Source organism: Megascapheus bottae, chromosome 7 (genome assembly GCF_031878675.1).
Source record: "Megascapheus bottae isolate mThoBot1 chromosome 7, mThoBot2.hap1, whole genome shotgun sequence".
Classification (NCBI taxonomy): Eukaryota; Metazoa; Chordata; class Mammalia; order Rodentia; family Geomyidae; genus Megascapheus; species Megascapheus bottae.
This window is the reverse complement of record NC_143515.1, coordinates 13,344,463-13,357,189: the sequence shown is the minus strand read 5'-3', so window position 1 is coordinate 13,357,189 and position 12,727 is coordinate 13,344,463. Positions and strand designations below refer to the sequence as shown.

The 12,727-nt window shown below is 43.2% G+C and overlaps 1 pseudogene; it reads right to left on the bottom strand.

The window, feature by feature from the left end:
• Positions 1–3,252: 3,252 nt before the first annotated feature.
• Positions 3,253–12,727, bottom strand: part of LOC150060343 (ubl carboxyl-terminal hydrolase 18-like) — a 55,857-nt pseudogene continuing 46,382 nt past the window's right edge.

Sequence of the window (12,727 nt, the reverse complement as noted above, 5' to 3'; positions counted from 1 at the left end):
GGCCTGCTGGAGATTACTGTAAAGTAACTTACAAGAGTAAGCTGAAATAGCAATTAAGCAACCATTTTGGTAGTCCTAATTTTCCTTGTTTCTTTTTTTGAAACAAAACTTTAGGACAACTTTACTTTTAAATTTTGTTAGAAACCATTTCTAATTTTCTTTAAAAGTTTTACACTTTTTAACTTAAACTCTTAACAATTTGGTCTTTATTTGCATTTGAAAAACCGTTAAGGCTCAAGGAACTACCTTTGCCTCCAGGCCCCGTAGGGCCCAAGGCCCTCCCTTTGCCCGTTAGAAGAGGCTTTTTGTTTTTTCCTGCAGTTTAGATTATTACTGCCTAGAACTCCATCAACAGTTTAAACTCAAATAACAGTTTTTCCCTAAAGCAAGAATTACAAACATCAGTGCACCAAAAGTCTAAGTCTGGACTTAATTTCCTTCCCCCCCCTTTTTTTATCCACATTTTATCATCAGATTTCCAGTGTCAGTCTGCAAGAAAAGTCCGATAGGCAAAGTTTCTTACATTAATGAACAATTTTACATTTAAATCTCTAATACATGTCTCCAAACTTTAACTAAAGGTAATAAATCCCAAATTCCCTAATACCTCTTGGCTAAACAGGATACAATGTTTACAATATAAACAGCTGTATGCATTGCAATACCAGATTTTTAAAATGCAGATTTCAGGCTCTTTAGAAAAATACTTTTTACCAATTTCTCTTTAACACAATGTAATAATCCTTTGAGACATTGTAAAACATTCAAACCTAATACTTTTCTTGATGTCTTAAGCTTAGATTTATGCAATTTCCTTTGTGTTTAAGTATAAATTTATCCATTGTTTTACACAGCATGCTGATAATGTAACCTTGTACATGTTCACTCACTCATTCACACACATTCATACTCAAAGATCTTAAAGCGCGCAAAATTAATATCGGCCGTTCATTTTCCGGAAGTTTGTGTCAAGAGAGCTTTGCCAATTTTACTCTTGCAGGTGAGAACCAGGTTCAAAACAAAACTTTTTGCAAGGCCCAGAAATGTTCAAATAAATAACAAGGATGTGTGCTTGAGTATGCACAGAAAAACTATAAGGATTCATATTTAGAACTGGCACCAATTTTAAAGACACAACTGGATAAGGAAAAATATGTAACACGAACAAGACAGAGAAGCGGACACTTTTAAATAACTTCTAATGGCATGCCCTCTTAGCGACAAGAAACTCAAAAGGGGGGTCAAGGTGTTCCTTGACCACCCAGGCCTCTGTTTTAGGCCCACAGTGCACCTTTTTAAAAAAAAACAAAAGCAAAAAAATAAAAACAAAACAAAACACAGACATAAAGGGGGTCGGCCGACTTCTACTTACCTCTGGAGGCCTTTGCTTTTCACCTGGGCATCTTTTACAAAAAAGGTTGTTAAGAAGAGGAATGGTAAAGACAAAATAAAAAGAACAATCCTTTATCTCAATAGCATACAATTTTTAAAAGAACAATTGTCACATATTAAATTGTCTAGACTCAATGAATATGTTAAAAGGTCCCTACATAATAGCAAAAGCAGGAGAAACACAGCTCATATGAATGTGTTGAACAAGTGGATCAGGAGCAATCCCATTAACCTGCACAAATAACTCAGGTCCTTCCCACGTCGCAGGATGCACCACTGGAGGGTTGGGGGTGTAGGCCCAGTGAGTCGCTGCTTGGATGGCCACTGTCAATCTCCACAATCCGAACGCAGCGTTCAGGCAGCCAGTGGGCATTTTCTCCTTGTGAAAAAACACATACATGCCCTCGACCCCAGGTTAGAACAGGATCGGCTCCATGCCAAGCACCAGTTAGGGGATCCTTCCACTTTACTAAGGCAAAAGCACACTGCTCTCTTTTTTCCCAGAGTTGCTGAGCAGCGCATAAATTATTTAAGTCCAAATTCAAAAAAATTTAAAACAAATAAAGCATGATTAAGTATATTCACAAGGGTAGCAGGATACAATTCCCCTTTCTGTATCTTAAAAATTTGATGTTTTAGTAATCCATTAGCTCACTCCACAATACCCTGGCCCTGAGGATTATAAGGAATGCCTGTAATATGAGTGATGTTATAAGATTGGCAGAAGGATTGAAATGCACGTCCTGCGTAACCAGGACCATTATCTGTTTTAATTTGTGAGGGAATCCCCATCACAGCAAAACAGGGAAGGCAGTGTGAAATACAATGCTTAGTAGCTTCCTCAGCAAGGGGGGTGGCCAGGATGAAATTAGAATAAGTATCTACTGTAACATGAACATATTTTAACTGTCCAAATGATGGAACGTGTGTGACATCCATCTGCCAAATGTGATTAGAAAGCAGACCCTGTGGATTTACACCTGTATTGGGGGCTGGTGAAAAGGGACACAGTTGGAGCAAGTCGTAAACGCCTCTGTAGATAATTTAAACTGTCGGCACAAGGCTCTACTGTTTTGATGGTGGATGGCATGTGACTGCTTAGGAAGTTCAACCTGAGTTAAGTAAACTCTGGTGGTAGAGTCAGTAACTGCATTGCCCTCACTTAAAGGGCCAAGAAAATTAGTGTGAGCGCGAACAAAGCCAAAAAAACAGGGGTGGTTGCAAGAACAAAGCAAAGTTTGTACTTGGCGAAATTGGGTCTGAATATTGGAGTTAGTAGTTCCAATAAAGGGAACAGTTTCTATGACTTGATTGACTGTCTGTGTATAAGTTAAAGGGCTCGCCTTGTAACAGGACACGTTCCTGTAAAACAGCCTCTAATTCTACCTCTTGGGCGGAGGAAAAACCTGTAACCCAAGATTGAGTTTTCCCATTAATGGTTAAAGCAGCCGTTCCATTAGAGAATCCATCTGTAAAAATTAAGGCAGCAGAAGACAAAGGTGAGGCCCGTACTATGGAAGGAAAAAGAAACTTATGACACGCAGCAAATTGGAGAAGTTTGTTAGATGGGTGGTGATGCAAATTTTTTCCTGTATAATTGGCCCAAGCAATAGCCCAAGAATCACAATGGGCGAATAGCAAATCTTCTTGTTGTAAATTATATGGAACACAAATAAAATGAGGTTCCTGGCCTAAATATTTGCAGGAATCCATTCGGCACATATGTACCAGATTACCTACTAATTTGTAATAGGGGGTCAGCACTTTGCCAGGTGTTGATGGCAGATAAAGCCATAAAAGTGGTCCATTCTGCCACAACACAGCAGTTGCGGAGTGAGAAGTAGCTAAAATGTAAGCTCCTTATGGTAACGAGTAGTCACAATAGTTCACCTGCTGCTGGGAAATTTCCTTTTCTATGATTTGGATGGCCCTCCTGTCATCGGGCTTTAAATCGCGCAACGATGTAGGGTCGGTATCTCCCTTTAAGAGATCAAAGAGGGGTTTTAACTATGCTGTGGATAGTTTTAGATAAGGCCGGAGCCAGTTTACATATCCTAAGAATTGCTGAAAATCATGCAGAGTACTTAAGTGTGAAGTTTTTAATTGTAGTTTTTGGCTTTTAAATTAGTGAGGGCCTAATGTATGGCCCAAATATGTAAATGGGGGGTGTTCCTGAACCTTTTCAGCTGCTATTATGAGGCAAAAGAGGCTCAGATTTTGCTTTAGTTGTCCAAAGGCTTGTCGTACGACAGTACGGTCAGAACAAGCCAACCAGATATCATCCATATAATGAACAATATAAACAGAAGAAAATTTTTCAGGGATGGAAGAAATGGCTCTAGCTACAAAACTTTGACATAAAGTTGGGCTATTTGCCATGCCCTGTGGAAGCATGAGCCAATGATACCACTTTATGGGTTCTTTAAAATTAACAGAGGGGACGCTAAAGGCAAAACGCTTACAGTCTTGAGGTGCTAGGGGTATAGTATAGAAGCAATCTTTTAAATCTATAATAATTTTATAAGTATCCTTTGGGATTGACATGGGTGAAGGCAAGCCAGGCTGTAATGTCCCTATCAGTTCCATAGTTGCATTTACTTTTCTTAGATCTTGTAACAGCTTCCATTTACCTGATGTTTTCTTTATAATAAAAATTGGAGAATTCCATGGAGAGTTAGAAGGGATTATATGTCCCAAATCCAGCTGTTCCTGTGCCAGCTGCTGAGCTGTAATGATCTTTTCTAGGGAGAGGGGCCACTGCTCCACCCACACCGGTTCCTTTGCAAGCCAATTTATGGGATCGGCGTGAGGGGCAGAACAAACAGCAGCCCGCGTTAAAGAATACCCTAATCATTGTTGGTGGGCGAGACGGGCTGGAGTGGCTCTGGCCCTCCCTATGCTGCTCGGCCTAGTCCCCCAAAAGGGAGGTGGCCTTGATCAAGCAGCTGCATAGTGACCGCAGCACTAGGACAAAACATATACACTCCCATATTTTCCATGATATTACGACCCCATAAATTAATTGGCAGATGATCCAGGACAAATGGCTGAAAATGACCAGAGTGCCCTTCCTCATCTCTCCAAGCAAGGATCGCACTGCTCTGCTGTGGGTCAGTTGCATACCCAATTCCCTGTAGGGAAGTCATAGAGGTTGTTAGGGGCCATTGGGCTGGCCAATGTTTTTTAGATATCACAGACACATCTGCTCCAGTGTCTAATATTCCTTTAAAGGGCTTTTCTTATATAAATAAAGTCATCTCAGGTCTCTTGTTTTATGCTTTGTACCCAATAGATATCAGAGGATCTAAATCCTCTCTGTCCACATGGGGAATTGGCAGTATCCCTGGGAGGTAAAGGCACAAGCACTAGCTGTGCTATTTTTTGTCCTGCTGGGATCGACATTACATGTCTCGGGGCAGAGGCCATAACCTTGATTTCTCCAGTAAAATCCTGGTCAATTATGCCAGGTGTAATTTGTATCCTTTAAGGGCTGAGCTACTTTGTCCTAACAGCAATCCAGCCACTCCTGGGAGAAGGGGGCCAAAGACCCCAATGGGGAGAGCTAGTATCCCCATCTCTGGGGTCAATACTGAGCAGGTGGAGGAACAGAGGTCCAATCCTGCGCTGCCTGGGGTGGCATGGAAGAGGCCAGAGACTGATTTTGGGGGGTTGTTAGAAGATGTACTTGTGGCTGAAAAGAGGGAGGGATTGCCCCATAGATTTGTGGGGCCAGGGGCTGGCCCCTTCTCCAGTTTTCCTAAAACAGGTGGCCATTGCGATTTGTTGCAGACTTACAATCTTTAGCCCAGTGCTTCCCTTTACCACAGCGTGGACATGTGCCAGGTGATGTTTCTTTCTCAAACTTGGCCTGGCGTGGACATTGCGCCATCCAATGTCCTATTTGTCCACAAGAGAAGCATCGCCCTGGGGGTCTAGCAGCCCGAGAATGCCACTGGCTTCTATATTTTATAAATTTAGTAACAGTCTTTCCTTGAGGAGCGGCGGCTAAAGTGAGGCCTTGTACATGGGAGGGTCCTATATCAGCACACAGTGTAACATAGTCTGTAATTCCTCCCTTATCCCTATGGGGTCTGATAGCCGCCCGACAGGCGGCGTTGGCATTTTCATAGGCCGTATGTCTAACTATAGCCTTCCTTGCATCCTCATCTTGTACTAGGCAGTCTGCAGTCTCCATTAATCGAGACAAAAATTCTTGATACAGTTCATCAGGCCCCTGTCTAATTTCAAGTAGATTTTTAGTACGGTTAGAATTTGGTAACTTTTTCCAAGCCTTTTTCGCCGCTGAATTTATTTGTATATAGGCTTCCATTGCATAGCCCAATTGATCTTTCGAGTTTTTATAGGTTCCCTCTCCTAGCAACTGATCAAAAGTGTAAGGCAGGTTCTCAGCCTTATTTGCTTCAATTTTAGCTCGACACTGTGCAGTGAACTCTGTTTCCCATAATAAGTACTCTCCCCCACTAAGGCATGCTCTGGCAAGCTGCTTCCAGTCATTTGGGCATAAAATGTCAGCACACGTGGCCTCCAATGCTACTTGAGTAAAAGGGGCAGTTGGTCCATATTGGGAGCAGGCACTCTTTAAGTCCCATAATAGTTTAAATGGAAGAGGTCGATGGTATACTTGTTCATCATGATCAACTAAAATGGGGAAGCATCAAGGCCCTGAAATATCTTCCCTCCTTTTAGCAGCCTGAGCCAAGTTTTGTTGCAATGCACTGTGCCTGGTTCTAGTGCCTGTTAGGAGGCACTTGTTGCTAGGACTTTTAGACTTGCATAAAACTTGAGAAGGGAGTTGGGGTTGTAAGGCTGCTGCGGACGCAGTGGGAATAAGGGGTAAGGATTAGATTCGGCCAAGGTTGTGGCCGAGGGTTCATATCTATTTCCTACTTCTGGGGGGATCTCTGCTGTATCCCTATCTTAGATAGTAGATGGAGGATTTCTACTAACTTCTTCTCCACTGTTGCCAGCCAGTCCTCATCATATCTTTCCTTCCTGTTATCCAAACCTGAACTCTTATACTCAATATCTGCTGGCTGTTCCCTTCTCAAAATCTCAGTTAGATTCTCTTGGGCTGTCGCATATGGCTCAGCCTCAGGTTTCTCAGAAGGGTTCTTTAATTCAAGATTAAGTTCAACATTCTCATGTCGAAGATCTAAGCATTCATTTACTAAATTCCATAAAGTAATAGCCTCTGCTGGGGTCTTTCCAGGGCCCTATACACTATAATATTCTTGAATTCCTTTCCCTATCTCGGCCAGGTTTCTAAATTTAGGTGTCCCTCCTTTGGAACCACGGGCATGCCTCCTCGACAAACTGTAGGAAGCTCTCAAGCTGCCCATGTCCCACCCGCGTTCCATGGGCTTCAAGTATGCCTCTTAGGACCGGTACATATAACCTACGGCCATTAACTAGACCCATAATTTTTACTCCCAAAAATACAGCCTCCCGCTCTCTCACTCTCTTAAAATCCTCTCCTAATAGTCCTAAAATGGGTCACTCACCACAGCGGAGTCCTCCACCTTCGTCCCAGATTTTCAGGGTCTCTGTTCGGGCGCCACTTGCCGGGGCCTATGGGCAGCAAATTGGGTTTCCTGAAATAGGGGGCAGGGACTGGAAAAAATAGAAGAGAGACAAACACATGGGATCCAGGAAGTCAGCAGGCCAGGTAAAGATTACAGCCCCGTTTATTCTCAACGCAAGGCTTATATCCCTTCTTGAAACCAGGGAACTTCCAGGTGTTACATTAATATGGTAAATCTCAGGTCATTTAAACAGAATAAGGCCAGAAAACAATAAGACAATAAAGCAATTCTCTGATGCAAATCAAGGTACAGTTTGATTCCACTCCGGCTCCCAACAAGCAAGCTTCCAGGTTAGCACAGGAAGTCTTCATCCAATCACCTACCACCCATCTCATCAAGGGAGAGAAAACAGTGACTTGGGAAAGTCACTTCTACGCTCTGGTGAGTTGGTAAATTTTCATCTACCCATCACCTAACATCCATCTCATCAAGGAGAGAACAGTGACCTGGAGTAGTCACTTCTACACTCTTGTTAGTTAGCACAAATCACAGCCAGCCTGATGCTAGATGACTCACACTTGAGGATCACAGTTTGAAGCCAGCCTGGACAGAAAAATCTGTGAGACTCTAATCTGCAATAAACTACTCAGAAAAAGCCAGAAGTAGCACTGTGGTTAAAGAAGTAGAGCTCCAGTCTTTAGTAAAAGAAGCTCAGGGATAGCACCCAGGCCCTGAGTTCAAGATCCATGACAAGCAAATTAAATAATATAAAATAAAGGGCCTGGAGTTTGGACTAGTTGCACTGTGCTTCCCTAGCATGCATAAAACCCTGGGTTCCATTCCTCAGTACCACATACACAGAAAAAGCTGCAAGTGGTGCGGTGGCTCAAGTGGTAGAGCTCTAGCCTTGAGAAAGTGCAAGGAGAGTACCACACCCAGTGCCACTATGGGCACATATAAAACCCCTCTGCCTTAACTTTCTTCAACTTTTCTTTCTAGTTTCACATTCATAGCCATTAAAAGTATGTCTTCATGCTTACTGAGTGCATGCTGCTATGCCAGACTGGGAAAGATGAGAAGACTGGTACTGTCCCTTGGGCTACTAGGCACCATGGCTCATAAATGTAATCCTAGTTATTCAGGAAGCTTAGATCTAAGGATTTATGTTCAAAGCCAGCAGAGCAGGAAAGTCTTTAATGCCCTTATCTCCAATTACACACCAATAAGCAGGTCGTGTGGTAGAGAGCTAGCATGAGCAAAAACTTCAGGGACAATGACCAGGACTGGAATTCAAACCTCAGAACCAGCACCAAAAACTTTTTTAAAAGTACATGGTGTACTGGAAATGAGAGTCTTACAATCAAAAAAAATTTTTGGAAGTAATAAAGGAGGCATGCTCAAGAAGCAAAGAAACAATGCAACTCAACGCTGGCCTTGATCCAAGGATGCTCTGGCCTGTGTCTCCCAACTACAAGGAGTATAGGCAGTGCTACTATGCTTGGTAAAATAAATAAATGAATGAATGAATAAATAAATAAATAAATAAATACCCTGCCTGAAATACACGTTAGCTCCTTTGACTCACAACAACCAAAGGACCACTTGTCTTTCTCGGTACACCCTGGCCTGGCCAGCAAACAGCAAACATTCTCAGATGATATCAGTGCTCAGAATAGGCAGACCTCACTGCATGAGATGCTGACCTTCCTCAGCCAGTGTGTACCCAGCACAGCTGCTCACCTCTCCTCTGCAGTGGAAGCCAGCAAGAGACCCAATCGCTAGCCTTGGCTGGTAAGAACCTAGAACTGGAGAATTCTTGAGTAGGTGCCATCTAACAGCTGAGGGGTTACAGCAGCTGAGTCTGAAGGAATTCCTGTCTGGTGAGACTGATCCAGAAATGTGGGAATACCTCACCTGCCCTGTGGCCTCACTGAGGTCTTGTTGCTCATTCAGGAAAACCTGACTGAGATTCAAGTTCTGAGGGAAATGAAATGAGTAGCAGATTTTCTGTCTGTGAATTTCTAATGGAGAATCACATATGGTGAATGGTCAAACTTTGGGGCAAATGCATCATCTTCAAGACCTGCAAAAGCAAAAATCACTGTAAAATGCCAGGGCTGGTGTTTTACTCTTCTCCCCAGGAAGAGGTGTGTAGGAGACACACTACTCAGCTAAAGGCTCCCTGGCGCCGCACTCTCCCTGCCCTTCAGCTCTCAGTGAAGCTCCATGGGAAGCTCAGCCATCCTGGCACTAGCCTTACCTGGATCCGACCCTACCACACTTCATGAAGGGCATTGAAGGTGTCTGGGAAGCCTAGGCCAGGAAACCCAAGTGGAAGTTTTTGAATCTGAGGTGTGAGTACCTGGTTTCCACGTGTCTTCATCCCACAGTTATCATAGAACCAATTGCTTTTGTTGGCTAACTCCCTAGGGTGGGAAAAATTCACTCATAGCATCTTCCTGCCTGGTGGAGGGAAACAAGGGACAGGCAATGTTAGCGGACACTTTCCTTCAAGAAAGCAGCCTTCCCCCGAAGGTGAGAGTTCAAGCTTTGTTTGCACTTTCCCCTGCATTCTTCTAAATAGCCCCCACTACTACTGCTACATTTGCCAGGATCTTCCATCAATTGGAGGGGAAAAATAGGGGAGGGTCCCGTGTTAGTAGAACAGTATAAGAAAAGTAGAAATAGGAGAGAGAACTTTTTCTGATCAATGAAATTGACCCTCAAGAGATATGCAAGTGAAACAGAATTATTTTTGATTTCAAGGGGAATGAGGCAAACAAGAGGGCACTGGTAAAATGGAATGTGTGGATTCCCCAGGTCTCACCAACGTTTTCAGAGGTTTTTGAGTCCATGTGATACAGAGGAAGAGGGAGGGTCAACACAAAGATGGCCCTACTGCTCACTCCGGTAAAGGTGAGGCAAACCAAGGAATCCTTGACATGCAAGGAGTATAGGGCCTGCAGCTTCTCCACCTGTAAGGATTAGCAAAGGACAGGTTACGCTAGTGTCCAGAGCTGGACCTGTTAGATTGCCTAGCCCCTCACACTGGTGGCCATACATACAAGGGAAGAACACTGGGTTTCTGAAGTACCCTCACTGCATGTGGCATAAACAATGGTGAGAGACTTCCATGGGTCCTCTGACTCCTCCAGCTTCAGGCGCTTACCAAGTTCACATCAGATATTTGATCCTCAGTTAGGTTCTAGAATGTGAAGTAATGTTGAGAGGCATCGTACTGGACAAACAATGGTTAGAAGAAGTAACAGCACAGTAGTGAGGGTGCTGTAGTTGTCCCAAGACCAGATACCTTGGCTGCACCAACACTTACCACTTTACTTTTACTCTCTTTCCCCAACTTTGCCAAAGGTCAGTATATACTACCTATGAGCTGCTCAGGGCATGAAAAGTATTCTTGGTACTGAATTGAACAGTTCCTCTAAAATTCATGACACCAGAATGGAACAGGTCTCAAAGTCTGCAACCTATCTGCTCTACATGCTCTTTAAGATCTGTTCAACTGACATGCCGGCTGTGTTCTCAGACACCACCAGCAGCACCAGCAGCTGCCTGGCAGGGCCAGGGTGGACAACTCCAGGGATGTCTACTGCACAGGACTGTCCACACCCCACCACAGGACAATGCACCCGTGTCACACCCAGTCATGCCAGAACTCCGAAAGGACCCAGAGACTACAACACTGCAGCTAAAATCTTGCTGATAGAGCCAACACGCATTTATTATGAGAAAAAATTAATACTGTTTCTCCAGGCTGAGCTCAGGGCCTGGACACTTGCCCTGAGGTTTTTGGCTCAAGGCTACTACTCTACAACTACAGCTACAGCCCCATTTCCAGGCACTTTTTGGTAGTTAATTGAAGCTAAGAATCTCATGGACTCATATACCTGGCTTATTTCAATGATGATCCTAATATCTCAGCCTCCCAAGTTGCTAGGATTACAGGCGTCAGCCACAGGTATCTTTTTTATTGTTTTTTTATTGTTTTACCCTTTATGCCTTTTAAAAATTGTCATTCTCTGTAGTTATTTCTTTTCACTTTACCTGTCTTATACTTACAAAGCATTCTACTATATATTTATTCTGCCTTCTTTTTTTTTTGCGCCATTCCTGTGCTTGAGCTCAGGGCTTGAGCACTGTCCTTGGACTTTCTAAAGGCTAGCACTCTACCACTTGAGCCTCAGCACCACTTCTGGGTTTTTGTTATATATATGGGGTACCGAGGAATCGAACTCAGGTCTTCGCGCATGCTAGGCAAGCACTATATCACTAGACCAAACTTCCGGCCCAATTCTACCTCCTTTTTTCCTTCTTTATCCCTAGATTTACATGCCATAGCGATTCTTTACTTATTTTGTGTACGTGTGTGTGTGTGTGTGTGAGTGTGTGTTTGTGTGTGTGTGTGTGTGTGTGTGGCATGGGACTTGAACTCCAGGCAGAGCACTGTCCTTGTGCTTTTCAGCTCAAAGCTAGTGCTCTACTACTTGAGCCACAGCCCCACTTCCAGGTTTCTGGTGGTAATTGCAAGTAAGAGTTCCATGGACTTTCATGCCTGGACTGGCTTTGAACAGTGATACTCAGATCTTAGCCTCCTGAGTACCTAGAATTACAGGCATGAGCCACTGGCACCCAGCCAACATTTATTCTTCCAGTCTCCTACTGTCTTATATAAGAACATCAATTCTCACATACCAACTGAACTTTACTTATTGTAACTATTTGATCAGTTAGTGAATCAATGAGATTGCTAGTATTAAGTTATATCCCTAAGCTTGCCTTTGCAGACTGAGGCATTAGGAAAAGAGGGAAGGGGGGGCGGGAAGAGAAAGGAAAGGAGCAAATGTCCAGACCCCAACCCAGGCCACCTGAACATAGGTAATTGAAGATGACAGCAACAATATTTACATTTCTTAAATAAATCTGCCAGGTCCCAGGGGCTCACAGGTGTCATCCTAGGCTGAGAACTAAGAATCGTGGTTCACAGTCCATCCAGGCAGAAATAACTGTGAGACTCTTAGCACCAATTAACTATCAAGAAGGCTAGGTAGAGCAGGACCATTGAGAAAAGAACACCATAGGGCATCACACATACTGTGAGTTCAAGTCCCAAGACAGACAGACAGACAGACAGACAGACAGACAGACACACACACACACACACACACACACACACACACACACACTTACATGAATCTAATTTGTAGCAAAGAATACACACAGGAAAGTATTTCCCTATTCTGGCAATTTATGGCAGCAGCTCTAAAAGTCCTGGTCACTATGAAAAAAAAATTATCCACAATTTTATCGCCATGAATAAAAGGCTTACCTCTTCAATATCTTTGTGTAGTCCATGTACATAATGAATACCTGAATCAGCGCGTTAAGACAAGTCTCTCCAATGTTGTGTAAACCAACTGGGCCTGTAAAAGAGTAAGAAAGTAATGCCCCAAATTAGAAGGTTTTCTAGAGTCTAGTAAGGCCACGAAATGTGAAATTCTCTCTGAGATACAAAGATTTCACTAGGGAACATTTACATAATTAGGAGAGACATATCAAGCAAGAAACTTTGGAATGCTAACTGACGAGGTAAGTTTGAATAACCTATTAGGAAAAAAGCAGATGTCACAAAAAGAGTATTATTGATTGAAAAGAAGTAATAGTGTAACATTTACAGAAAGAGAAAATTTAAGAAGCAAACTTTAGGGCTGGGAGTTAGGCCTAGTGGTAGAGTGCTTGCTTAGCATGCAGAGTCTCGGTTTCAATTCCTCGGTACC